We start from the raw sequence: 26673 nt of genomic DNA on the forward strand, positions 1-26673 counted from the left end.
ATAACAGTAGTCCCTAAGTTAGGGAGTAGGGCAGGGATTAACCGAGAAGGGTATTTTTCTGGGGTGAAGGAAATGTTTTATATCCTGATAGGGGTGTGTGTTACATGGGTAAATACATTTGTCAAAACTCATCACATTATACACTTATATCTTATAAATTATAATTCAACATAAAACAAACAACAAAGGATGCATACACACAAACAAGAGTAACTGGGGCCATTTCATGCAGGGACTTTGAAGTGGTGGTATCGGTTTAGATTTTATTTCAAGCACAGTGGAAAGCCCTTGGATGGTTTTCAGCAGTGGAATGACATGATCTGATTTATAGTTTAAGATCAGTGTCGCTGCTATTGAAGAATGTACTGGAGGAGGACAAGTGTGAAGATCTCAAGACCAGCTAGGATATATTGCAGTAGTTCAGTTAAGAGATGATGGTGACATAAAGTGGGGAGTATCTTGGGTCTAAGGTGGAGGCAGTGGGCTGGTATTCAGCGTGTAAAGGTACCAGGATAGGCCAAATCAGCCCCTTAATAAGTGACATTTGTTCTGTTCCCTTTTTGTATTATTTCCATTATAAGCCATCCTACACCCTTATAGATCAATGTTTGAGCACATCTATGGTCACATTCTTGGACTAAATAAATTCTTAGAAGCAGAACTGCTAAAAGAAAGGGAATAAACATTTTTATTTAGATACAGGTTATCAACTTATCCAGAAATCAGCAAGTTTGAACACCCATGTCCCTGAATCTCCATTCAAACTGGCTGTTAATGATGATAATAATACTGTTAAACTAAAGAATAGCTTCTTGTTATTTTTTATTACTACAAAATTTGATTTTTAAAAATTGTTTAGGCATTTGAATTTAGTTTTTGAGTTATCTATTTATTTCTTTGGAAGGTGGTCGTTCTTTAATAACTCTCCATGGTATTGATATTAAGCTTTAAGCTAAAATAAATCATTTCTAAGACTTGCAATTGGATTTCATGAGTTTCTTCCAACAAAAAAAGACAGAATTGCACATTATAAGGACATCGGATAGCCAGGTTCCATTTCCCCATGTGGGACTTGATTTAGCATACTACGTTGGGTGAGCTATTTGAACTCCCAGTGAATTAGTCTTCTAGCTGGGTAAGCATCCTTCTAGCAGTATCTGCGTGACTGTTTTCTGTTTCTCTCTTCTCACTGTCATACTGAGATAGCGCCAGAGAGAGCAGATGACAACTTTGCATGAGATCCCAGAAGGCCTCTGTCTTCTTGTTTTCTATGCCTTAAGAGCAATTAGTAGAATGAAGTTTGTTTTAATGGTTGAACCTATTGAGTGTACTCCTCCAGAAGCTCTTGTTTCTCAGCATTTGCTTCTCCACAGTTGATGTCATTAGAATCTGTCAACTGAACTGGGATCCAGTTTTCTCTTGTGTTTCCCAATGTCCCTCTCTCCAAATTCCTTTCAATATCTATGCATTCTCATTGGTCAAAGCCATCTGTCAATAAAGATTTAACATACATTCCTCTCATGGAGACTTACAGTAAGATTAATTGTGACAAGACTATTGTCTGCATTTCCTGACTTTTATTAAAACAAAAATTCATGGATATTTAACAACTACTTCAAGACAAAGGATTTCCATTCTTACATGAAGGCTTCTAGTATGTTATTCACCCAAGTTCTCCATTCTTATCATACGCTTCCCATATTCTTCCTAGTAATGTTCAGTATACATCTTGTGTAGTCATCATCTATAGTAGAGAAAATAAATTCCTATAGACTAATGGTTCTGTTTGGAAGGTTGTTGGACTTTTCCCTTCAAAGGTTCTTTGTTTTTTTCAAAGTGGTTTCAGAATCTTCCTAGTCTTTTCCACAACCATTTGACTTTATTAAGTTGGTTATTTGAATTCTTGACACACATGGCACAGGTAATGGCTGTACCACCAACTGGCAGTTGTTATCATAGTGATTTATGACTTTGTAGACTTTTAAGTTCCTTAAGGACCAAGACCATGTCTTGTATATCTTTAGTTGCCTTTAACCAATTTTTTTTTTTTTTTGCCAAGTGCCAACCAACATTGTCAACACTTGACATAAGTTTGTGGACAACCTAATGAAAGAATGAATGAATGATGGGTGAATGGTGAATTAAGAAAACAAAAATACAGTCTGTGGCTGTGGAACAGTCTATGAAGGGATGCTGTGTATTTTCTCTCCTTAATAACACAGTATAGCCAGTCACACTCTCAGAACACTGTAAAGCTTAAATTATAATATATTTAATTCAAGTCCTTATCAAGCACCTTAATATAAAATAGGCTTATTTATTTAAAGAATTTTATTAGAAGTCTGAAATCCTGGATATTTTTCTCCTATGCCTAGTTTGACATTGTGCAAGGAATTTAAACATGCTGAGCCCTTTGTTACCTGTGTATAAAACTCTTGAGAAACTCATAGTTAAGATTTATGAAAAAATATTGGGAGGTTGCTTTGAAACTACTGAATTTATATAACTGTACCATAAAAGTACACACCAACAATCATAATCATCATTAAAAACAAGTGAATGTTTTAGGTTTCCTTTAAAAATATATTTAGTTCTGGGGGCTTCCCTGGTGGCACAGTGGTTGAAAGTCTGCCTGCCAATGCAGGGGACATGGGTTCGAGCCCTGGTCTGGGAGGATCCCACATGCCGCGGAGCGGCTGGGCCCGTGAGCCACAATTACTGAGCCTGCGTGTCTGGAGCCTGTGCTCTGCAACAGGAGAGGCCGCGATAGTGAGAGGCCCGCGCACCGTGATGAAAGGTGGCCCCTGCTTGCCGCAACTGGAGAAAGCCATCGCACTGAGACGAAGACCCAACACAGCCATAAATAAATAAAAATAAAATAAATTTAAAAGCTGCAGTCTCTATAAAAAAAAAAATTAAAAAAAAATATATTTAGTTCTGAAAAGCATGAAAAAAAGATATATACAATTCAGTCAACAAAGTATGTACACAAATTAAGTTTTTTTAATAGAAAATTTATATGTAATAAATGCCTAACCCTGGGAAAATTGCTGTAAGCTAAAGTTCAATAAATATGACTGAGCAGGAATGAGAGTGAATGCTAGGAATGGTGAGAAACTTCGTTACTGCCTATTTCCTGGAAATAAAACCTGACTTCTGGGTGAAAGTGCTCTAAGTCTGTGAATTTCAGGTATGATTCTAGGATATGGATGACACGAAAGGATCCTCAAGATGGTGCAGGTTAGCTTTTTGTAGTGCTGCAGTAATACAGACAATAAGGAAATGCCTCTAGTTTCTATCATGAATTTGTATTTATTTGCCATATTTAATACAAGGACGTGCTTGTGCAATGTTCTTGCTCTTAGAGGGTTTACATTCTCTTTGAGAAGAGAAAATGAAATAAAAACATATGCCTAATCCAGTTAAAATAGTGTGAACAATGCTTGTCAAACTGTAGGTCATAATCTGTCATGGGTTACGATATCAAAGATGAAAATATCAGAGGGCATCGTATGGAATAAGGCAAAATGTTATTTTGTGAAAATATTGTAAAAGTTGTGTGTTAGTGTTTAGGTATGTATCAAATGTATTCTTGTGTTTTACTGTGGGTTGTGTCTCCAAATGTTTGAAAGCCCCTGAATTAGCAGGCCAGAGCAGATTTGCTATATAAACTAAAATAATAAAAATGAAGAGCTGCAGCCCAGCTTGGGTGGTCGGGCCATTTCTGCACAGCAGGTGAGCTGCCTCCTGAGCTTCCATCAGCTGTCAGGAGTGGTACAGCTGCATTCGAATGTAAGGAGCTGAAGAATTCAGCCTTGCCTTCAATGACAACAGCAGCAGATGGCCCTGTTGGGAACTCTCGCTGGCCATTCATTCGCTGGCCAGCGTTCACACAGAGAGAGCAAGTGACAGAGCTTAGGAGCAGAGTGTTGTAAGCTTTAAGAGACTCTGGAGACCATGAAGCCCAGCCCTTCATATTATATCCTAGCCAAGAAGGATGTGTGAAAACCTCCTGGTGTCCAGGGATGGCTCCAGAGCTTCTCTCCCTTTCCCCTACCTCCACTCCTCCACCAGATAATCCCGCCTGACATGAGGGATTTGATAGGATAGAAGTATGTTGGCATCCTCAAAATTGGGACCTCTCCATTTTACATAAAGCTAATCAACACAAGGTCTTTCCCAAGTTGAAACTTGCCCATGATTACCAAATGATGTACGGTTGTTTTTGATACAGATAACATTCCAATAGGGACCTCACTAAATATCCTCTAAAAACTCCTATTAAACAAGACCTCTGGCTGAACTTCAACCTTCTGCGAAGGAGTGAAAAAGACTCGTGCTGTATCTGTTAACACGCCTCTCTCCAGCTCTATTCCAAATCCTGGAATTGTTAGGCAAATTACCCTGTTTACCTTGTAAAATTTTGGACAAAGTGAGGCATCAACCTCCAGAAGAGTGTAATTAATTAAAGATAACTGGACTGATTGAATTTAACATTCAACTCTGGAGTGCCTATAAAAAGGACAAGGTGACCATCTATTATTAAGTTCTTAGTAGCTTTTGGCTTTCTTTACAACAGATGTTTTCCTGTGTTGGTCAATAGTATCCTATGGGTTATAAAATAAAGAAAGAAGTCTGAACAATTGATTGGCAAATTTCCCAAACTTAGGTCAGCCTCAAGTATATGAGAAATGATGCTACACTGAGGGCAAATACCAAAAAAAATCAATCTGATTCTACAAAATCTATTTTAGTTTGGCTGGATGCTCCCTGAACTCCCACTGAAGAGAATGGCAAGCAGACAGTGCATGGTTCCAGAAATCAATATCAAAAATGTGTTTGTGTGATAGTACTACACAATCTCTTTAGATTTGCTATGTAGGTTGCTATTAAGCTAAGAGAGTTGTTCTGTGTTTGTCATTGGTATTTTCCCTTAGAGTGCAGGGTAATATGAATATACTCTAATTGCAAGATTATTTTTAAAAATGAGAAGATTAAAAATCCATCCTGATCAACACTGACCAAATATTAAGTGTGACTGAAAAAGTATTTAGACTTTCTAAAAACCAGACATACCAGAATTTATACATCTCAATAAAGCCATTTGAAAGGTTGCAAATATCATCTAATTTCCTTGTTCAGAATGTAATTAGAACTCATTCTTTGGCTACTTAGAATTGAATTACCTTGGACAAGTGTTTTAAACTCTAAGAGCCTCCAAGTCCTCATCAATAAAATGGGGATTTTTTCCATAGACATCTATCAACAGAATACAAATGCAGCAAAACTGCAAAACTATTTTTGAGGATTAAGTAAAATAACATATGCAAAGTTTCAAACAGCAACTAGCTCACAGTAGGCTCTTAATACATGGAAGATGTCATTCTCTTTTATTTATATACAACTCCTTCCACAAGACATAAATCTCATTCTTTCTTCCGAAACAATATCTTCAGAAACAAAATAAATAAATAAATGACGGTACAAAGGTCATCATTCTGCCCAACCATCACTGTTTCTGTCCATTCACTGCATTACAAACAGCTTTGTTTGGGGGAAAAAAATCCATTTAATATCTCTGTTTAAGGAACTCTTCAACATATTGCACATTTAGACTTCTTAACAATCTGGCCTCTGCCTACTTTTCATTATAACCTCCACACTGAATCCCATCACTAGTGCACAATACCATGCCTTTTGTGGTCTGAAAACAATTCCCCTCTGCTTGCAATGTCTGTCCTTCATTCTTTATCCAGCAACCCCAATATAATAATATCTTTTTTTCTCACTTCTGCAGCACAAGTTATTCTCTCCCTCTGCTGTGCTCCAGTATTACATTGTACATTCTTTTTTGTTGTTGTTGTTTGCTTGTTGTTTTTTAGGTTTTTGGAGGGTTCTTGGCCACACCATGTGGCATATGGGATCTTAGTTCCCCAACCAGGGATTGAACCTGTGCCCCCTGCAGTGGAAGTGTGGAGTCTTAACCACTGGACTTCCAGGGAAGTCCCACATTGTACATTCTTGATGCATTCAAATTACTTGCTTGATTTGAACAATCTAGATGAACACAGAATAATTTGAACATAGATGCAAAAAGACGCAACAAAATATTAGCAAACTGAATTCAACAATACATTAAAAGTATCATATACCGTGATCAAGTGGGATTTATTCCAGGGATGCAGGGATGGTTCAACATCCACAAATCAGTCAATGTGATACACCACATTAACAAAATGAAAGATAAAAATCATATGATCATCTCAATAGATGCAGAAAAAGTACTTGACCAAATTCAACATTCACTTATGAAATCGAGGGAACATACTTCAACATAATAAAGGCCATATATGATAAACCCATAGCTAACATAATACTCAAAGTGAAAAGCTGAAAGCTTCTCCTCTAAGATCAGAAACAAGACAAAGATGTCCACTCTCACCACTTTTATTCAACATAGTATTGGAAGTCCTAGCCAGAGCAATTAGGCAAGAAAAATAAATAAATAACATCCAAATTAGAAGGGAAGAAGTAAAAATTGTCACTATTTGCAGATGACATGATATTATACACAGAAAACCCCACCAAAGACTCCACCAAAAATATAAATTGGTACAACCACAGTGGAAAACAGTATGGAGGTTGCTCAAAAAATTAAAATTAGAACTACCATATGATCTAGCAATTCCACTTCTGGGTATTTATCTGAAGAAACAAAAACACTAATTCAAAAAGATACACTCATGCCCATGTTCACTGCAGAATTATTTACAGTAGCCAAGATATAGAAACAACCTAAGTGTCCATCAATGGATGAATGGATAAAGACATTTTAGGTATATATCCAGAAAAAAAATGAAAACACTAATTCGAAAAGATACATGCACCCCAGTGTTCATAGCAGCATTATTTACCATTGCCAAGATATGGAAGCAACCTAAATGTCTATCAACAGATGAATGGATAAGGAAGATGTTGTATGTATATATACACAATGGAATACATGTATCTATATCTATATAAAATAGAATACTACTCAGCCATAAAAATGAATGAAATTTTGCCATTTGCAATAACACTGATAGACTTGGAGGGCATAACACTAAGTGAAGTCAGACAGAGAAAGACAAATACTGTATACCAGTTATATGTGGAATCTAAAAAATAAAACAAACTAGTGAATATAACAAGAAACAGACACAGATATAGAGAAAAAACTAGTGGTTATCGGTGGGCAGTGGGAAGGGGGGAGAGGCAATATAGGGGTAGGGAATTAAGAGGTACAAACTATTATGTATAAAAGAAGCTACATAAGCTACGAGGTTATATAGTACAACACAAGGAATATAGCCAATATTTTATAATAATAATTATAAATGGAGTATAATATTTAAAAATTGTGAATTACTATATTGTACACCTGTGACATATAATATTGTATATCAACTATACTTCAATAAAAACGATGCACAAATAAAAGGAATTTTAGTTTAACTATACAGTGGACTATTATTCAACCATAAAAAAGAATGAAATCTCACCATTCATGACAATGTGGCTGGACCTTGAGGACATCATGCTAAATGAAAAAAGTAGACAGAGAAAGATGAATACCATATGATTATATGATCTCTCTTATATGTGGAATCTAAAAACAAAACAAAATGAAAAGCTTATAGGTATGGAGAACAGGTTGGCGGTTGCAAGAAGCGAAGGGTAGGGGGTGGGAGAAATAGGTGACCTGGTTATGTTTTTAGTTTAAATAAATTGAATAAAAATGTTAATAACAAAACAAACAAACAAAAACCAAAATTACTTGCTAGCACATTTGTACCCTCCAATAGAGTTTTTAGTAGTATCCTAGAGTAAAGACGATGGAAGACATTGTGTGGAGGTTAAGAGCACACATTCTAGAGTAGAACCAACCAGGGCTCTGCCCTTTACCAGGTTGGGTGGGTGACTTAACCACTCTGAACCTCAGTTTGCCCATGTAGCAAACACGGATCCTATTAATACCTGCTTTATAGGGTGATTGTGAGGATTAAATGAAATGATGGGTATTCAAGACTTCACACCATTTCATGGCATCTAATAACTGTTAGCTGCTTTGATTTATGTATTTGTTTGTGGTTTTTTTGCTTATTTATTCCTTGAGGCTTTACTGCAGCTGTAGCCTAGAACATAGTAAGTCTTTGATTAAAGTTGAATGAGTGAATGGTGACTTAAAAAATATCTCAGAGATATATCTCCTTACATGTAAGAAGTATTTAAAAAAGGATAATCTATGATTCACTTGAATAACATACTGAAGTAGCTTACAATTCATACAGTGAGAGATGTGACAGAAGAGACGTGATGAAAGAAAGATGATTCTGTTAAACATGTACTCTTGTTAGAATTTTTATGTTGTTATGATTTAGGTGCAACTCAACAAAAGTGCTACTTTTCGGAAAAGTCGCTCCTATGTGAATCATGAAATAGGTGAATTATTCACATTGACTTCACAAAGAGAGACCTTTCCCATGGAAAAATGTTATTGCAAAAGTACACTAAAAGGGGCAACAATCTCCATCTTTGAGCTTGGAACTGTAAGAACTGTCCTCAGACTAATCGGTCTTTTTGTTGCCACAGTGTTCCCCAGGGTTTCAAAGGTTGTGGGTACGGTTGCCTGCCTTAATGGAAAGCGAGGTACCTGCCTAACAAGTTCCTGACCTGGGATGGTACCTGAAAAGCCTGGTCCAAGGTTCGCATTGGTGGTTTCACTCCTATCACAGGAGCGATAGGAAGACAGGAAGGGAGAGAAGTCCTGGATTCTTCTACTGTCTTTCATTATGTCGGGAGTTCTGCTAAAGATAAGAAAATATGAATCCACTTTTATTTTATGCTTTGCTATAAAATGCTTTTCATGGGATTTATCTGTATCATTATTATTACTATTATTATTATTCATACCTTTTAAACAAAACCTCACCCTATAAATTTAAATGCATTATATATTTGACTTCCTATAAAACTTTTCAGGGCTTTTAAAAGAGCAGTTTTACATTTATAGGAAAATTAAGAGGAAGGTAGAGAGATTTCCCATCCACACTCCTGCCCCTACATGTGCATAGCCTCCCTTGTTACCAAATTCACCATCAGGATGGTACATTTGTTACAACCGATGAATCTACATTGACACATCATAGTCACCGAAGTCCACAGTTTACGTTAGGATTCACTCTTGGTGTTATGCATTCTATGGTCCTGGACAAATGTATAATGACGTGTATCCATCATTGTAGTATCATACAGAATATTTTCACTGCCCTAAAAATACTCTATGTTCTGCTTTTTCATCCGTTCCCTTGCCAAACCCTCTTTAAAATTTTTACTCTATCCCTGTAGCTCCTCCTATTCTATTGATACTATCTCTTAAGCGTGTATAAAGTACTTGTTTCTTCATTGGCAGATAGCAGATGGTGTAACCTTTGTTTTATATATGCAGGAGGTGAAGTTTTCATTATGTTAAAGATTTGTGTTCTGTACCTTTCCCCAGCAATATATTTCAGGAGGAAATCTGCATTCTTTATGAGTCTGGCCCTAAAACTCCATAGATTTCAATTATCCTCTGAGTTTAGTTATGCATCAAAAGATCTCTTTTTTCTTTTCCCCAAAAATATGGTGCCTAAAATGAAAAGCTGCTAGGTTGTTCATACACTGTGCTTTGAGGAACAGCTTTTCACAGATGGAAAGGCATAAAAATGATGGGCTGTTATCTTGTAGCCTGAAACTCCACGCTCTGAACATATGAAATATTGATATTAAATCAAGCTGTACCTGGTTTCTCCCATATGAATCCTTCCAAGTTCTTGACCTCTCTTCTGTTGCTGTTTCATTTTAGGCAGAATTCCAGAGGCAGGGGGCAGATAGAGGGGATATGTGGCCTCAGTGAAAGACAAAATGAAATTGGACTAGCCTGTTCGTGTATTAGTAAATTCAGGGATGGCAGAAAACAGTAAAAATAAGGGTAGTGACAATATGGTCAAACAGATAAACATTTATTCAGTGTGAACTGTTTCACTCATGTACAATGGCATCATTAAAAGCTGACAACAGCACTTCTAATATTCATAAGTAATAGATTGTGAAAGAAAATAAATTCTATACAAGATTTTAATTACACAGATTATTAGTTAAGGTAATGCTTGCTGCTGTAAAAACAAATCCAAAGCTTATAACGGTTCAAACACATATTTCTCACTCATGTATGGCCAGATAAGTGTTCCTCATTTGATGGGGCTCACCTCCGGCCACTGATTCAGGGTACTGGGCTCCTCCCATTTGTGGCTCCATCAGCTTTAACACAAAGCTGTTGCCACATTCCTTTGAATCAATTCACGTGAAGGAAAACAGCCTAGAGAATCTATCAGGGGAGGTTTTTATACACCAGGCTCAGAAATGCTACACATCACTTCTAACTCATTCCATCAGTCACCTGGCTACATCTAAGTATAATACAGTCTTATAAAATGTTATCTGGCTGTATGGCCTGGAAGAGGAAGAAAAGCTTTCGTTGATCATCTAGAAGTCTTTTCCATAGCTGGCATATTTTCAATAGGAGCACCTTAAAAAATTTTCTTCGTAGATAATTGGACAAGATCATGAAACAAATGGGTTATTGGGATAAAGAGTGGTTTTCACAAAAAAGGGGGGAAAAAAGATATCTCATATTTTTAATACATCCTGAAAATGTAGTTTGCCTTTTCAGTCCCTGTAATTGTCTTACCATTCTGTCTGAAAGCAATATAGTAAAAGAAAGTCATACACAACTGGATTTTCCACATTCACAAAGATGTGAAGGCAGACATAGCAATTAACCTCAGATCAGTTGTCAAAGCCCAAACCATCAAACACTAGAAGATTCTGCCTTTCATTGGCTGCCCTGGGTCTAGTCCAAACCTTGGTTCTTAATATCTGGTAGAACAGCTACAGAGTCATGAGGACATGGAATGAAATCAAGAGGAAAAATTTCTGGAGTATTAGTCATAAAAACTTACAGTGTCAGTAACAGGTAATTACTGCTCTTTCCAGGGACTCCTATATAGGTAACAGTTATTCCAAGTTCTTTGTAATAACTCCCATCTAATCGCAGAGTACTTATATCCATCCTGGGGATAAACTGTACACTTTTTGGAGGTTAACTGTTTCAGGACCTGACATATAATTTAGATTAAGAATTCACTAGTTGGCTCCCAGGGGGCCCAACCACCAACAGGAAAACTAATTTCCAAGATCATCTTTGCAACCAAATTCTATTCATATAGATTTTATTTCTAGCTTTAAAACCTTGTATTTCAAAATCAATTTTGTAAATATTCTTTGAGGTATACTAGCAAAATAGAAGAGTGACAATGTTATGCTGAAATTCACTGACAGTTTACCATCCCAACCCCTGATACTGGCTTTTATCCAGAAGCTTTGCCCTCTTCTGTGCTCTGTTGTGTTAGTTTATCAGTCTCAAAAATCACTTGGAAAATTAGAAAATTTTTCCAATGTCACATATATAATCAATAATTTCTTTTCTAAACACATGGCTTCTGTGACTCACGAATTAAGAATATGTTTCTTAGAGAAAAGAAATATGCCATGGATTAAATACATATATTCAGTTTCCACACATTTATGAGCATTTTTTTGAACATCCACTAGATGAAGACATCATAACACACTGAACATAAAAAGAAAAAATGGGCATGTTTTGCCCCCTATGCGGCAAAGGTGGAGAGGTAATATATTTATCCAATATGAACCAATGATATTCACTAAACAATAAATAATAAATCCTCTCATAAGGAACAATAAGTCAACAAATGAAAAATCCTCTCCTAGGATGGCAGGCTAAAGAAGTATTTGCTTTCAGGCTAGATCATGAAATTCTAGAAATGAATTATTTAACTGAAATTAATATGCCCCTGATGTGTTGTTAAACAAAACAGTTAAGAAAGCTAAAGAGTAATCTAATAATCTGGTTTAATATTTAGGATTCATAAGAAGGAGTAAATAAAGTAATGTGAAAATATAAGAATTAATTCCACAAATACAGGGGTTAAAAAAGAAGAGACCCCATTAATGAGAATTATTGCCTTTCTGAGTATAGATCCTTAGAAATGTCTTTTAAAATACCTCTGATTTAGCAAAGTGGGTGGAAAACTCCTGGTAACTTCAGTTTCTTATGCTCACTATTGTTCTTGCATGAGAAAAGAATAGCTAATTCCTGATCCCACTGCTCTTTTATGATCTTTCAGAGATAAGGTGTTTTTAAGATATAATCCACAAAAGAAGACCTGGGGAAGTATATATTGATCCCAGAAAAGCATAACCTTAAGGAAAATATTTTAGCAGGAAACTTCACACAGTGATATTATAGCATGGTTTGATATCATTAGCCAATACGGATAAACATTCCACTTTAAACCAAAGTGGAAAATATAGATTACACTTCAGGTAAAAAATTATTTCACCAAATTAATAAGGGAAACCTAGGCCTAAGTTACACAGCAATCAGGATATGCTAAAAAAGAAAGTGGTGAGCCAAGTAAAGTTGGAAAGCAAATGTATTCTTGGTCTAAAATCCTTTTCGAAATGTAATTGCACCAAGTTGACAGAAAATCAGTTTCTTTTGATTCCAGGGGTCTTGACTGTGCAATTAATAATTTGCACTCTGAATTTAAAATGGTTGGAAGCAATATGGTGAAGATGACACACATCTGGACCCAGAGCCCACATGCACCATCTACGGGTTCCTAGCCTTGTGAACTTGGGCAAGTCCCTTCAACCCTCTATGTCTTGCCCTGACACCGTATGTACTGGAGTGTCCTCCATCCTGCCTGCTGCCTCCCACTGTCCACCATGCTGCTCTCAGCATTCTGACCAGTGAACAACCCCAAGCTGCTGGAAGACTGTGGTAGGGTGAGTTTAGAAGATGGGTGGTCACACCGGAGAGCTCTGGAGGGAAAACCATGCTGGATGAGGTCTTTGAGGGTCTTTAGAAAAGACAGCTCATGCATTTCCAGAGTCATAAATTGTCACACGAAGCCAATGATCTCATTTTAGTGATATTTGTTGTTGAAAGAAGTATGGTGACAACTTGTCTTAAAATCATTTCATGACGTTGTGGTAAATAATGTCAGCCCAGCCCCGAGCACTGGCATCTCACGCTGACTTTAAAAGTGAACAAACCAACAAAAAAGAAACTTCTTGATCCTCCTCCAACCAAAAGAGGTGGAAGTGCAAAATCATCATATCTATTTGAAAATATAGAGTATACCTCTATTTTTGTCGTGAAGTACAGTGCCGTGTTTGCAAGATTATTTTTATTTTGTATGTACCCTGTAGTGCTCAACATTTTAATTGCCACTTCCTCAATAAAGTTATTGGAAATCCTCCATCTTGCCATTAGCGCTTGCAAAATAACTGTTAACAATAGGTTATCCAGACACAGAAACTTTATAATTAATGTTGGAACAGTCTTCAAAGCCTAGTGACTAAAATATATCCTATAAAAATTACTGGACTTCATTCAATGCTGTTCTGCTGTTTTAAAGTTCAATAAATGTGTTGAGGGGGAGATATTTGGCAACCTAAGTTGGGCAGTCTGGCAGTGAGACCTGAGATGCTGGAGGGTTTGATTTCTGTTTTGTGGTAAATGCACCAAAGGCCTCCAGTTTCAGTGCAACCCCTGAAAGGCTGAAGGAGATCTGACCAAATGCAACCCCCGGTGGGAATCTGAACAGTCATCTGGGGCTGTATTCCCACCTTGTCAGTTGATGAGGCACTGGGACAGGTTCCATTTAAGCAATAAAACACAACAGGCCATGTATATATCTGGGTGATTATAGCATAACTCAGATTGTGTTATAAGTCATGAGGCTGAAGGCCAAGTGTCTTAACTCCATGAGAAGTGCAGTATTGGCCCTGAAACACACTGCCTGAAGTGTCTTACTGCTGTCAAGAAATGGAATTTCTATAGTACATTAAGAAAAGGAAAACACTTAGCACAGTGGATTTAAAATAACCATGGCTATGACATCACTGACAGCTAATCAAAACTCTAATTGCAACCAGAGTTCTGAGGCTATTGTATGAAAGGTCTTAACAGACCCAGTCATGGATACAAGGAAGAACAATGCCGATGCCATGAGCAAAACTTCAGTAGCACAGGACCTGAAGCAAGAATGGGGTAGGCTGGCAGATTTCAGACAACCTCATTAGCAGTGAGTTGGTAACGTTGCAGTGAACTCACCTTGAGCAAGTTAGCCAAGAAAAAGCAGTGCAAACACTCCTTGAATACTCTTTCTCCTTCAGTAGCAACCTTCATTTTCATACAATTAAATATTTCTTTAAATGATTAAAAGATAAGGCAGCATAAATGGAAAAAAACCATCCAGTTCACATGCTCTAGAAGAAATGAAAGATTATAATGAACTGAGAGGAGCTTGGGGGTCACACGTTACTCGTGATCTGTGCAAGGAATTTCCAGTGATATTAAGTTGAAGTTGCCCAAAAGGATTGAAGTCAGCATGTGGTCCTAAGGACCCAGTTCAGATTTTACATCTGAATCTGTGTAGCTCCACAAAGTGGAACGTGCCTTTCAAGGTCCAGGTAACAGCCTCAATTAATTTAGTCATGCCAAAGCACACACTGAGAAGTACATTCAGAAGGCATGTATCAGGGAAGCATATAACATCATAAGTGAGAGCAAAAAGAGGGCTTGTCTCAGGAGCCAGAGGATTTGAGCCTAACGATTTTCTGGGTCACCATGGATAAGTATTTAATTTTTGTGGGCTTTAGTTTACCTCCAGTGAACTCTCTTGGACTCTGGTCATAGATGTTGCTTCCTCAGACTCAAAATGGAGCTACTCTGCCATTTCCTGAAAGTTTATTGACAATGCCATAAAGAGGTAGATTATAATTAAGAAAGGCTATCTTTCACACATCATGGGACATACATGTACATTTGGAAATAAAAGTTACATACGAACTTTACATCAGTTTCAGCAAAGATAGCCTTAGAGATAAGCCATTACTAAGGATCTCCGATCGATGGTACTGGAAGAAAAAATTATTCATGTTCTTGTGGGAAAAAACAAGGAGGAGTTTGTCCCATTAGAATCCATTCAAGTTCTGGAATGAACACACCACAAAAACATGTTTCTTTCTTCTCAATTTATTGAAAAATTTTACCTATATCATATCCGTCAGCCATGATTATACTAATATACAGGTAATAATTGTACCCTAGCTGTGACAAAATATTTTTAATAGTTTTATTTTTATATATTTCTAATAATCTTTATTTATATCAGCTTGGGTTCTTTTGGAACTATAAAAATGTTAAATGGGTAACCAAATGACTAAAATTGGATATAAGTAAAATTATTATTCCTTAAAAATATTAAACTCTTATTCTTAAGAAATAGATCAAACAGTTATTTTATCGTGTCAAAATTGTATATATCTGGATTTTAAAATTCTGCTTTTTTTAGTCAATCCATTAAAAGGGTTAAGAGTCCTGCTGGTTTTAATGGCATCTGAATGGTTTTAATATATATTTTGGTTTAACTTGAAATAAGCCACATTTCCAAATTCTTTTTTAACTAATGATCCTGCAATAGACCTTTCATAGACTAGATCCTTCATAATTATAATACCTTTCTCTATGATAAGGCAAAGAACTAGAGTCCAATATATATACAGTTAATGACTTAGGATCTAAAATATTGTCACAACCTCAAAGCTAGTCACTGAATAGTTTAATAAAAAATATTCCAACAACACCACTATTCCTAGAGTGTTGTGTCCTGTAAAACTGAAGTATTATACAGAAATCCAAGCTCTAGGGTCTAATGACCAGCTAGTAACACATTAGTCAGAGCCACTATGAAATGATATTCTCTTTCGTTGTACATCAACACCATGAATAAGTGCAAAACTGCTGTTGAAGTACATGCTTCATACTTCCTGTAACAATCTAATATAGTTTCACCTCTGAACTGACCTGCCTAGGACATACTATGGGCTCCCACAATGGGGACAATTCCTAATATTTGAACTAATGGATGGCCTGAATAAGTTAAGCCAGCAAATAAACCCAGTTCTCTTATGTAGACATTGCTTGTAACATACTTGTTAGAACTGTTGCTGGGATGTTGACATATTTGGCTAAACGATCCAAAAAATACATATTCTGCTCTAACAAGCACCTCTCCTCAGAGGTTCCTGCTGTGCCACATGCGCGCACACAGGTAAAAGGAAGCAAAGTGCAAAGTGCTGGGGTTGTTTCTTGGATTTTATTGGCTTAGCCCTGCCCAGTTACCTCCAGTGCAAAATGAAGGTGAAAACTCGGTTGGGCTGTGTATGCAGCATAGTCTAAACTACAAAGTGGAGCCACTTCTTACCCCTACTCCTAACCCATATTAGGCTCTTACCATCTCTGGCCAGTCATATGGGACAGAAATCAGAGCGATGACCAACAAGTGCAGGCATACTTTGAGGGGAGCAACAAGACAGCTTCAGGCCTTCTCACTGCACCAGCAGCACCATGGAGGGGCACAGAAGAAAGCCCATGGGTGCATGAGCATGAATACAGTAACCCTGATCATCAGACCACCAGTCAATATTCCTGGACTCTAAACAGTCAGCTTAGCAACTCTTCCTACTTGGGGAAGGGTGAGGAAGAGGCTTGAGCAGAGAGGGCTTGGAAAAGCAGAAGATCTCTCTGTTCCCATGTTTCCTCTCTGCCCAACAATCCTTAAATTCTACAGGTTTAATTATTGAAAACATACATTTGCTGGGAAATGGGAGAGAATTGTGGGATTCTTTCAAGTAATATATTAAGAGAGAGCAAAAGGAAGTCTGTTTGCCAGAGGTGTTTTCTAGGGAGTAGCTTCAGAAAAGACAGCATGAGGAAGGAAGACGTTGTAGAGTGGGCAACAGAGAACAGGATTATCTGGCAGGCATTTTATTAGAGTCTATGGACTGTAAAACACCATATGGAGAAGCCTGCTGACGGCTCATTATTCACCGAAATCTCCTTCCCCCACCAACAAATAATCCTCCAGGTAGCAAAGGGACAGTGAAAATATGAATATACACCCCATGAAGGGGAGTGAGGGGGGTGAGACAAATCCTTGCCCCACAAACAGAGCCTGTCTGCTGTGTAATCACCAAAATGATGTAACTTAAATCTTTCTCCGCTGGATAAGCCAATCAAATTTTTTTTAAAAAAGAAAGAAAAATGGCTAAAAAGATGTGAATCAAGTATCAAAGGAGAAGAAGAAAAAAAGCCTAAAAGAGTCATAAAGCGATGAACCAACCCTTGAGTAGTTACAATGGATTGAATAATGTTCCCCCCAAATTCATGTCCCCCCAAAACCTGTGAATATGACCTTATTTGGAAATAGGGTCTTTGCAGATATAATCAAGTGAAAATGAAGTCAAACTGGATTAGAGTGGGGCCCATGTCCAATATGACTGGTATTCTTACAAAAAGAAGGAAATCTGGACATAGGCACAGAGAGAAGATGGTCATGTGAAGAAGGAGACAGAGATTGGAGTTGATGCTCACACAAGCCAAGGACAGCCGGGGATTGCCAGCACCCACCGTAAGCTAGGAAGAGGCAAGGAAGGATCCTCCCCTAGAGCCCTCAGGGAGAGTACGGCCCTGCCAACACTTTGATTTTGGACTTCTAGCCTCCAAAACTATGAGAGAATAAATTTCTGTTTTAATCCAACCAGTTTGTGGTAATTTGTTATGGCAGCTCAAGGAAACTCATACAGACACTAAGGGTGTATTACTAAAACTTGTATATTAGTTACATTGTTCTTTCTTTACATGACAATTTACTCTATTCACATACCAAAAATTTAGACTTTTGCATAGGAAAATAATATTATTTACCCGCTCCCAGAAAAACATGGGCTTGGAGTTTTCTTCCACTTCTACAAATTAATAGGTACCAAACCCTCTCCCACTTCCTCTTCATTCCTCTTGTGATCATCATCATGCATTTACAAACTGGAATATCAGACTATGAGTACAGTTTTCAATCATGGTGTAGAATATTTCTCTGTGCTATGAGGACTACATGGAGATAAAATCTGCAACCCAACCTCATTAAGACTATTATCTCCTCGATGACAAAATATACTAACTGATCCAAGCCACAATGAGACCATTAGAATGATTACACAGATAATGTGGATAAATTACAGTATTTCTTTTAGGTATTGGTTTCTTTTCATTGTAATATATATTCAGGAATTATAAAGCATTTAGGATGAAATAAGTCTTGCTTCTCTAAGTTGTAGTAATGTCTTTTGAGGTGCTTAGAGGGTTTTTTCCTCTACCTCATGCTACTGATTGAGAATTCCTTCTCTAAATTAATTTAATTTGCATCAAGGGAAGTATAAATGGTAATGGCACTAACCTTCGGCCTTTAAATGCACTCAGAAATAATGATGATCAGAACAATCCTGCTGTGAGTTGTATGTTGGCAAAGTAGATTTATCATGCAATGGGGTCTAATGGGACCCAAGTATCCTGACTTAAGTGGAGGTTTTGGATGAAAGCCCAATTCTCAGCATTCTTATCTCGGTCCCAATGTCCAGGACCTGAATAAAAATTATAATCATAATGATAACAGTACCAAGAGTGACAGCTAACATTCATTGAACATTTACTATGTTATAGACACCATGCTAAGAATTTTACCTCATTTAACCATCACAAAACTTCTATGATATAGGTGCCATTATTATCCCCATTCTATAAGTGAGGGAACAGATTTAGAGATGAGAAACAATTGTACCTGTTGAGATCCACCCCAGCAGGGAAGAGATGTCACCCCAAAAGGGGTAAAGAAAGAGAGTTAAATGAAGTGACTATTTACAAAGTTGTGGGTAAAATTAGGGGAAACCAGCAAGCAATGGTGAGAGGCTAACCCCATCAGGAAGTTCTTACTATTGCAGGCTGGAACACTATAAGACCAGCCAACAGCTTTTGATAGAAGGACACAGCCACTGCCAAACTGTGACCTGGCAGGCAGGTGGCTAGGAGAATAAATATCCTGACCTCTGTCTCCCCTCTCTCTGATCTCCTAAACCATATCACATTGGTTGACTCAACTAGAAATCACAGGACAGGGGAACTTGGTGATGCAGTCTCTAAAGGCCAGCCTCCCAAATACAGAGCAAGGAGGAGAAGAGTGGAGAACAGATCTGGAGAGGCAAATGAAGTATAGGCAGCACGGTAACACACCCAGGACATACAACCACTCAATGTTGAGTAAAGGCAAAATGTTAATATGGGTAGAGCTCCTGCACTTAACCACTATACTGTCTACAGAGAAGGAAGAAAATTGTGATACAGAAACCAATGGAGGATGCGAGAGGATTTTTCTCTCCTCTACCCTTCTTGAAATCCACCTATAGCCCCCCTGCTCCAGCTGAACTCTTAGTCTTTGCAGAGAGCTCCTCTGATGCAGACAGAGAGGGTTTCTTCAGAAACAAGGGTACACACAGCCTTCTCCCACTGAAACGTAAGCTCTATTAACACAAAGATTTTAATCAGCTTGTTCACTGCTATATCCTTATAAATTCAATCACTGGGCTCCAAGAACTCTTTTGGACCAAGAGATGCTGAGCTGTCCATTTCAAAAAGAAACCTGCTAGCAACAGAATGTGATCACTGAAACATTCTGACCGCCCTGCTTATCTTTCTTGTATCCGCTCCCCTGTTTCTTTCACTTGTGTCGTTGTGAAATGGTGCTAGTCTTTGACTAACTGTTTAATATTTTTTACAGTGGAAATCTAATGAGTGCAACATGTCCTGTTTGGTGCTAAGAGCTTTACGTAGATTTTCTTACTTGATCCTCATCATCACATTCCTCTGAGATCAACACTATTATTATCCCAATTTTACTAGTAAGTAGACTGAGACTCAAACACAGGTATATCTTATTTCAAACACTGAACTTTAAACTACTTACCCCATTCTGCCTTTCTGACTGTTTCTCTATCACTGTTTAAAAGTAACAACTCCGTTGGTGAGGCCCAGACCTTGATGGTACTAGGCCCTCACACCCACCTTTGATGGCTCCTGAACCACCACTAAAGTCTGACGCAGGGGGAGGAGCTTCAAAATGGTGGAAGAGTAAGACGCGGAGATCACCTTCCTCCCCACAAATACATCAGAAGTACATCTACATGTGGAACAACTCCTACAGAACACCTACTGAACGCTGGCAGAAGACCTCAGACCTCCCAAAAGGCAAGAAACTCCCCACGTACTTGGGTAGGGCAAAAGAAAAAAGGAAAAACAGAGACAAAAGAATAGGGATGGGACCTGCACCAGTGGGAGGGAGCTGTGAAGGAGGAAAGGTTTCCGCACACTAGGAAGCCCCTTCGCGGGTGGAGACTGCAGGTGGCAGAGGGGGGAAGCTTCGGAGCCACAGAGGAGAGTGCAGCAACAGGGATGAGGAGGGCAAAGCAGAGAGATTCCCGCACAGAGGATCGGTGCCGACCAGCAATCACCAGCCCAAGAGGCGTGTCCACTCAGCCGCCGGGGCGGGCGGGGGCTGGGAGCTGAGGCTCCGGCTTCGGAGGTCGGATCCCAGGGAGAGGACTGGGGCTGGCGGCGTGAACACAGCCTGAAGGGGTTAGTGCACCACAGCTAGCCGGGAGGGAGTCCGGGAAAAAGTCTGGAGCTGCCGAAGAGGCAAGAGACTTTTTCTTGCCTCTTTGTTTCCTGGTGCGCGAGGAGAGGGGATTAAGAGCGCCGCTTAAAGGAGCTCCAGAAACGGGCGCGAGCCGCGGCTATCAGCGTGGACCCCAGAGACGGGCATGAGACGCTAAGGCTGCTGCTACAGCCACCAAGAAGCCTGTAGGCAAGCATAGATCACTCTCCACACCTCCCCTCCCGGCAGCCTGTGCAGCCCACCACTGCCAGGGTCCCGCGATCCAGGGACAACTTCCCCGGGAGAACGCACAGCGCGCCTCAGGCTGGTGCAACGTCATGATGGCCTCTGCTGCCGCAGGCTCGCCCCTCATCCATACCCCTCCCTCCCCCTGGCCTGAGTGAGCCAGAGCCCCCCAATCAGCTGCTCCTTTAACCCCATCCTGTCTGAGCGAAGAACAGATGCCCTCAGGTGACCTACACACAGAGGCGGGGCCAAATCCAAAGCTGAACCCCGGGAGCAGTGCAAACAAAGAAGAGAAAGGGAAATCTCTCCCAGCAGCCTCAGGAGCAGCGGATTAAATCTCTACAATCAACTTGATGTGCCTGCATCTGTGGAATACCTGAATACACAACGAATCATCCCACATTGAGGAGGTGGACTTTGGGAGCAACGATATACATATTTTTTTCCCTTTTTCTCTCCTTGTGAGTGTGTATGTGTATACTTCTGTGTGTGATTTTGTCTGTATAGCTTTGCTTTTACCATTTGTCCTAGGGTTCTGTCTCTCCGTTATTTTGTTGTTGTTGGGTTTTTTTTAGTATAGTTTTTAGCACTTGTTATCATTGGTGGATTTGTTTTTTGTTTTGGTTGCTCTCTTATTTTATTTTACTTTATTTTATTTTATTTTATCTGCTTCTTTCTTTCTTTCTCTCTCTCTCTCTCTCTCTTTCTCTCTTTCTTTCTTCTCCCTTTTATTCTGAGCCGTGTGGATGACAGGCTCTTGGTGCTCCAGCCAGGCGTCAGGGCTGTGCCTCTGAGGTGGGAGAGCCAAGTTCAGGACACTGGTCCACAAGAGACCTCCCAGCTCCATGTAATATCAAATGGCGAAAATTTCCCAGAGATCTCCATCTCAACGCCAAGACCCACCTCCACTCAATAACCAGCAAGCTACAGTGCTGCACACCCTATGCCAAACAACTAGCAAGACAGGAACACAACCCTATCCATTAACAGAGAGGCGGCCTAAAACCATAATAAGGCCACAGACACCCCAAAACACATCACCAGATGTGGACCAGCCCCCAGAAAGACAACATCCAGCCTCATCCACCAGAACACAGGCACTAGTCCCCTCCACCAGGAAGCCTACACAACCCACTGAACCAACCTTAGCCACTGGGGACAGACACCAAAAACAATGGGAACTACGAACCTGCAGCCTGCAAAAAGGAGACCCCAAACACAGTAAGTTAAGCAAAATGAGAACACAGAGAAACACACAGCAGATGAAGGAGCAAGGCAAAAACCCACTAGATCTAACAAATGAAGAGGAAATAGGCAGTCTACCTGAAAAAAAATTCAGAATAATGGTAGTAAAGATGATCCAAAATCTTGGAAATAGAATGGAGAAAATACAAGAAATGTTTAACAAGGACCTAGAAGAACTACAGAGCAAACAGACAGAGATAAACAACACGATAAATGAAATCAAAAAATCCCTAGAAGGGATCAATAGCAGAATAACTGAGGCAAAAGAACGGATAAGTGACCTGGAAGATAAAATAGGCGAAATAACTACTGCAGAGCAGAATAAAGAAAAAAGAATGAAAATAATTGAGGACAGTCTCAGGGACCTCTGGGACAACATTAAACGCACCAACATTCGAATTATAGGGGTCTCAGAAGAAGAAGAGAAAAAGAAAGGCACTGAGAAAATATTTGAAGAGATTATAGTTGAAAACTTCCCTAATATGGGAAAGGAAAGAGTTAATCAAGTCCAGGAAGCACAGAGAGTCCCATACAGGATAAATCCAAGGAGAAACAAGCCAAGACACATATTAATCAAACCATCAAAAATTAAATACAAAGAAAAAATATTAAAAGCACAAGGGAATTTGGTAAAGTAGCAGGATACAAAATTAATGCACAGAAATCTCTTGCATTCCTATACACTAATGATGAAAAATCTGAAAGTGAAATTAAGAAAACACTCCCATTTACCACTGCAACAAAAAGAATAAAATATCTAGGAATAAACCTACCTAAGGAGACAAAAGACCTTTATGTAGAAAATTATAAGACACTGATGAAAGAAATTAAAGATGATACAAATAGATGGAGAGATATACCATGTTCTTGGATTGGACGAATCAACATTGTGAAAATGACTCTACTACCCAAAGCAATCTACAGATTCAATGCAATCCCTATCAAACTACCACTGGCATTTTTCACAGAACTAGAACAAAAAAGTTCACAATTTGTATGGAAACACAAAAGACCCCGAACAACCAAAGCAATCTTGAGAAAGAAAAACGGAGCTGGAGGAATCAGGCTCCCTGACTTCAGACTCTACTACAAAACTACAGTAATCAAGACAGTATGGTACTGGCACAAAAACAGAAATATAGATCAATGGAACAGGATAGAAAGCCCAGAGATAAACCCACACACATATGGTCACCTTATCTTTGATAAAGGAGGCAAGAATATACAGTGGAGAAAAGACAGCCTCTTCAATAAGTGCTGCTGGGAAAACTGGACAGCTACATGTAAAAGAATGAAATTAGAACACTCCCTAACATCATACACAAAATAAACTCAAAATGGATTAAAGACCTAAATGTAAGGCCAGACACTATCAAACTCTTAGAGGAAAACATAGGCAGAACACTCTATGACATAAATCACAGCAAGATTCTTTTTGATCCACCCCCTAGAGAAATGGAAATAAAAATAAAAATAAACAAATGGGACCTAATGAAACTTAAAAGCTTTTGCATAGCAAAGGAAACCATAAACAAGACAAAAAGACAACCCTCAGAATGGGAGAAAATATTTGCAAATGAAGCAACTGACAAAGGATTAATCTCCAAAATTTACAAGCAGCTCATGCAGCTCCATATCAAAAAAACAACCCAATCCAAAAATGGGCAGAAGACCTAAATAGACATTTCTCCAAAGAAGATATACAGATTGCCAACAAACGCATGAAAGAATGCTCAACATCTTTAATCATTAGAGAAATGCAAATCAAAACTACAATGAGATATAATCTCACGCCGGTCAGAATGGCCATCAGCAAAAAATCTACAAACAATAAATGCCGGAGAGGCTATGGAGAAAAGGGAACCCTCTTGCACTGTTGGTGGGAATGTAAATTGAAGCAGCCACTATAGAGAACAGTATGGAGGTTCCTTAAAAAACTAAAAACAGAACTACCATATGACCTAGCAATCCCACTACTGGGCATATACCCTGAGAAAACCATAATTCAAAAAGAGTTATGTACCAAAATGTTCATAGCAGCTCTATTTACAATAGCCAGGACATGGAAGCAACCTAAGTGTCCATCATCGGATGAATGGATAAAGAAGATGTGGCACATATATACAATGGAATATTACTCAGCCATAAAAAGAAACGAAATTGAGTTATTTGTAGTGAGATGGATGGACCTAGAGTCTGTCATACAGAGTGAAGTAAGTCAGAAAGAGAGAAACAAATACCATATGCTAGCACATATATATAGAATCTAAAAAAAAAAAAAAAATGGTCATGAAGAACCTAGGGGCAAGACGGAAATAAAGACACAGACCTACTAGAGAATGGACTTGAGGATAAGTGGAGAAGGAAGGGTAAGCTGTGACAAAGTGAGAGAGTGGCATGGACATATATACACTACCAAACGTAAAATAGATAGCTAGTGGGAAGTAGCCGCATAGCACAGGGAGATCAGCTCGGTGCTTTGTGACCACCTAGAGGGGTGGGATAGGGAGGATGGGAGGGAGGGAGACGCAAGAGGGAAGCGATATGGGGACATATGTATATGTATAGCTGATTCACTTTGTTATAAAGCAGAAACTAACACACCATTGTAAAGCAATTATACTCCAATAAAGAGTTTAAAAAAAAAAAAAAAAGTCTGAGGCAGCTCATGGCCTGACTCTAGCTCTGCTGGGGTGAGTCAGGATACCATCAGCCCTTGACCCTGCCAAGCCTCAGTCCCTTCTCTATTATGCCTCCTACTCAGGCTACTTCAAACGCAAACAGCTGCTGTCTCCTCAAGCTCTCAGTGCCCTGATCCATCAACCACCCCCTTGATGAGTGCTGGAAAGTTTGCTTTGTGGTGCAGACTCCCCAAGCAAGCAATGAAAATGCCTGTTCAACTTTACTGATTTTGGGAGAATAATTGACTAGTGCCTTTCCTCCCCCTGCTGCCTCTCTGAACTATTTTCACACCAAGGCCACATTTCCCACCGGCCACTCCCAGGCAATGCCTGAGCATGGCAGAGGCGTTCTGCCAAGATGTGGGGATTCTCTAATACGTGGTGTTGTTTGAGGACTCTTCATTAGCCTGGATGAACCTTTCTTGAAATCACATCACAATACAAAACTAGACTCCTCTTTCCCATCCACTTTCTTTCTCTCTCACATTCCATAGATATCAGACCTACGTGTGGCCTGAAGCCTCTCCCCACCTTCTCCAGCTCCTTCTCCCAATAAATCTCTTACATGTCTAATTCCATCTTGGCATCTGCTTCTCAGTAGGCATGAACTAATGCAAGTGATACTGGAGGTGGTCTGAGAAACAGGTGGTAAGATAAGAACATGAGACTGGCTTACTCGTCACAGTAAGGCAAAAAGGATGCTATCCTGAATGGTAAGTGGAGCATAGATAGTTCCTGACACAAGTTGGCAGCTCAGGTGCTAGAGAATTCACTAGTGGTTACCTGGGAAAATGTCTGAGTGGAAGGAAATATCTTTGCAGATTAAACAATCCAGACATTTGAAAGATGTGAAGTAACAATAAGAACAGTGGAGGTGACTACTTATTTCTAAGTTGTTTTGATGTCCTACAGAGGGATGACGAGAAACTGAGCCATTAACAGGCGGTTAAGAGCTGAGTGTGAGAGCCAGAGCATATCTTTGGTAGCTCACTAAGAGGTCCTTAACCCCTGAACAGAAGAGCAGACACAGCAGAGCAACATCGTAGAGATCTAGAGATCTGACAGTTGAGTGTCAGAGCTCCAGAGATGCTTGAATGCTCACTCTGTTAGGCTAAGAACACTGGCTGGGAAAAACTGAGTCCCTGAAATATGGCATGAGGCCATCTGGATGGATGCCCCTAAAGACGCTGGTTCTGCAGAGCCCCTTCCGACTGTTGGAACTGTGTGTCTTCTCATTTGGGGGAAGGGTGAGAATTTCTTTACTTGTGAGGAAGATAGCTCTATCTCATTAGGAAGAAATAGGGAGTGGTACGGTTGTTGCCTGGGAGTTCTCACGGGTGTACAAGAGTGTATATGGACCTGAACAGCTTCCACTGGTGACCCCACAGCCCTTGCCTGGGCCTGGTGACCACCTCGCTGCAGTTGCCCTATCGCACTGGAAGTGGCACCCCAACTCCGTCTTCATGCCTACCCACCAGCTTCAGCTTACCTACACTCCAAAGAGTTACGTCCTACTGCCTGACAACGGCAGACCAACTCTGACCCAAGAAACCCAGCAAACATCTCAACCATCAATTGCAACCACACCTACCACAGTGAGGTCTGAAGCCTGGCCTTGGGGACGGAGCCTCCCTTCCAAGCTGTTCCTTTCACGGGTATGTTTCCTTAGTCCGAGGGGTTCCTTTAGAGTTCTTTTTGCATCCTTATAGTTATTGCATCCCTTATATGGTTTAATCATTATTTATATTAAAAATCCCTTGTTCATATTACACTGTAGTTTCTAT

At 39.3% G+C, this 26673-nt stretch overlaps 1 long non-coding RNA gene across 2 annotated transcripts in view; it reads right to left on the minus strand.

Moving 5' to 3' along the window:
• The window catches only part of LOC132376400 (uncharacterized), a 143401-nt gene that overhangs the window by 93747 nt on the left and 22981 nt on the right, over positions 1-26673 (minus strand). Inside the window, exons 3-4 of one of the 2 annotated variants that reach the window (XR_009506288.1) lie at positions 8725-8843; positions 7542-7579 (exon numbers count right to left, since the gene is read on the minus strand). This is a non-coding gene — a long non-coding RNA (uncharacterized LOC132376400). Of the gene's footprint in view, positions 1-7541; positions 7580-8724; positions 8847-26673 lie in introns of both variants that reach the window. The other variant, XR_009506287.1, reaches the window with a different exon arrangement.

The sequence above is a fragment of the Balaenoptera ricei genome, chromosome 12, assembly GCF_028023285.1.
Source record: "Balaenoptera ricei isolate mBalRic1 chromosome 12, mBalRic1.hap2, whole genome shotgun sequence".
NCBI classification, from domain to species: Eukaryota; Metazoa; Chordata; class Mammalia; order Artiodactyla; family Balaenopteridae; genus Balaenoptera; species Balaenoptera ricei.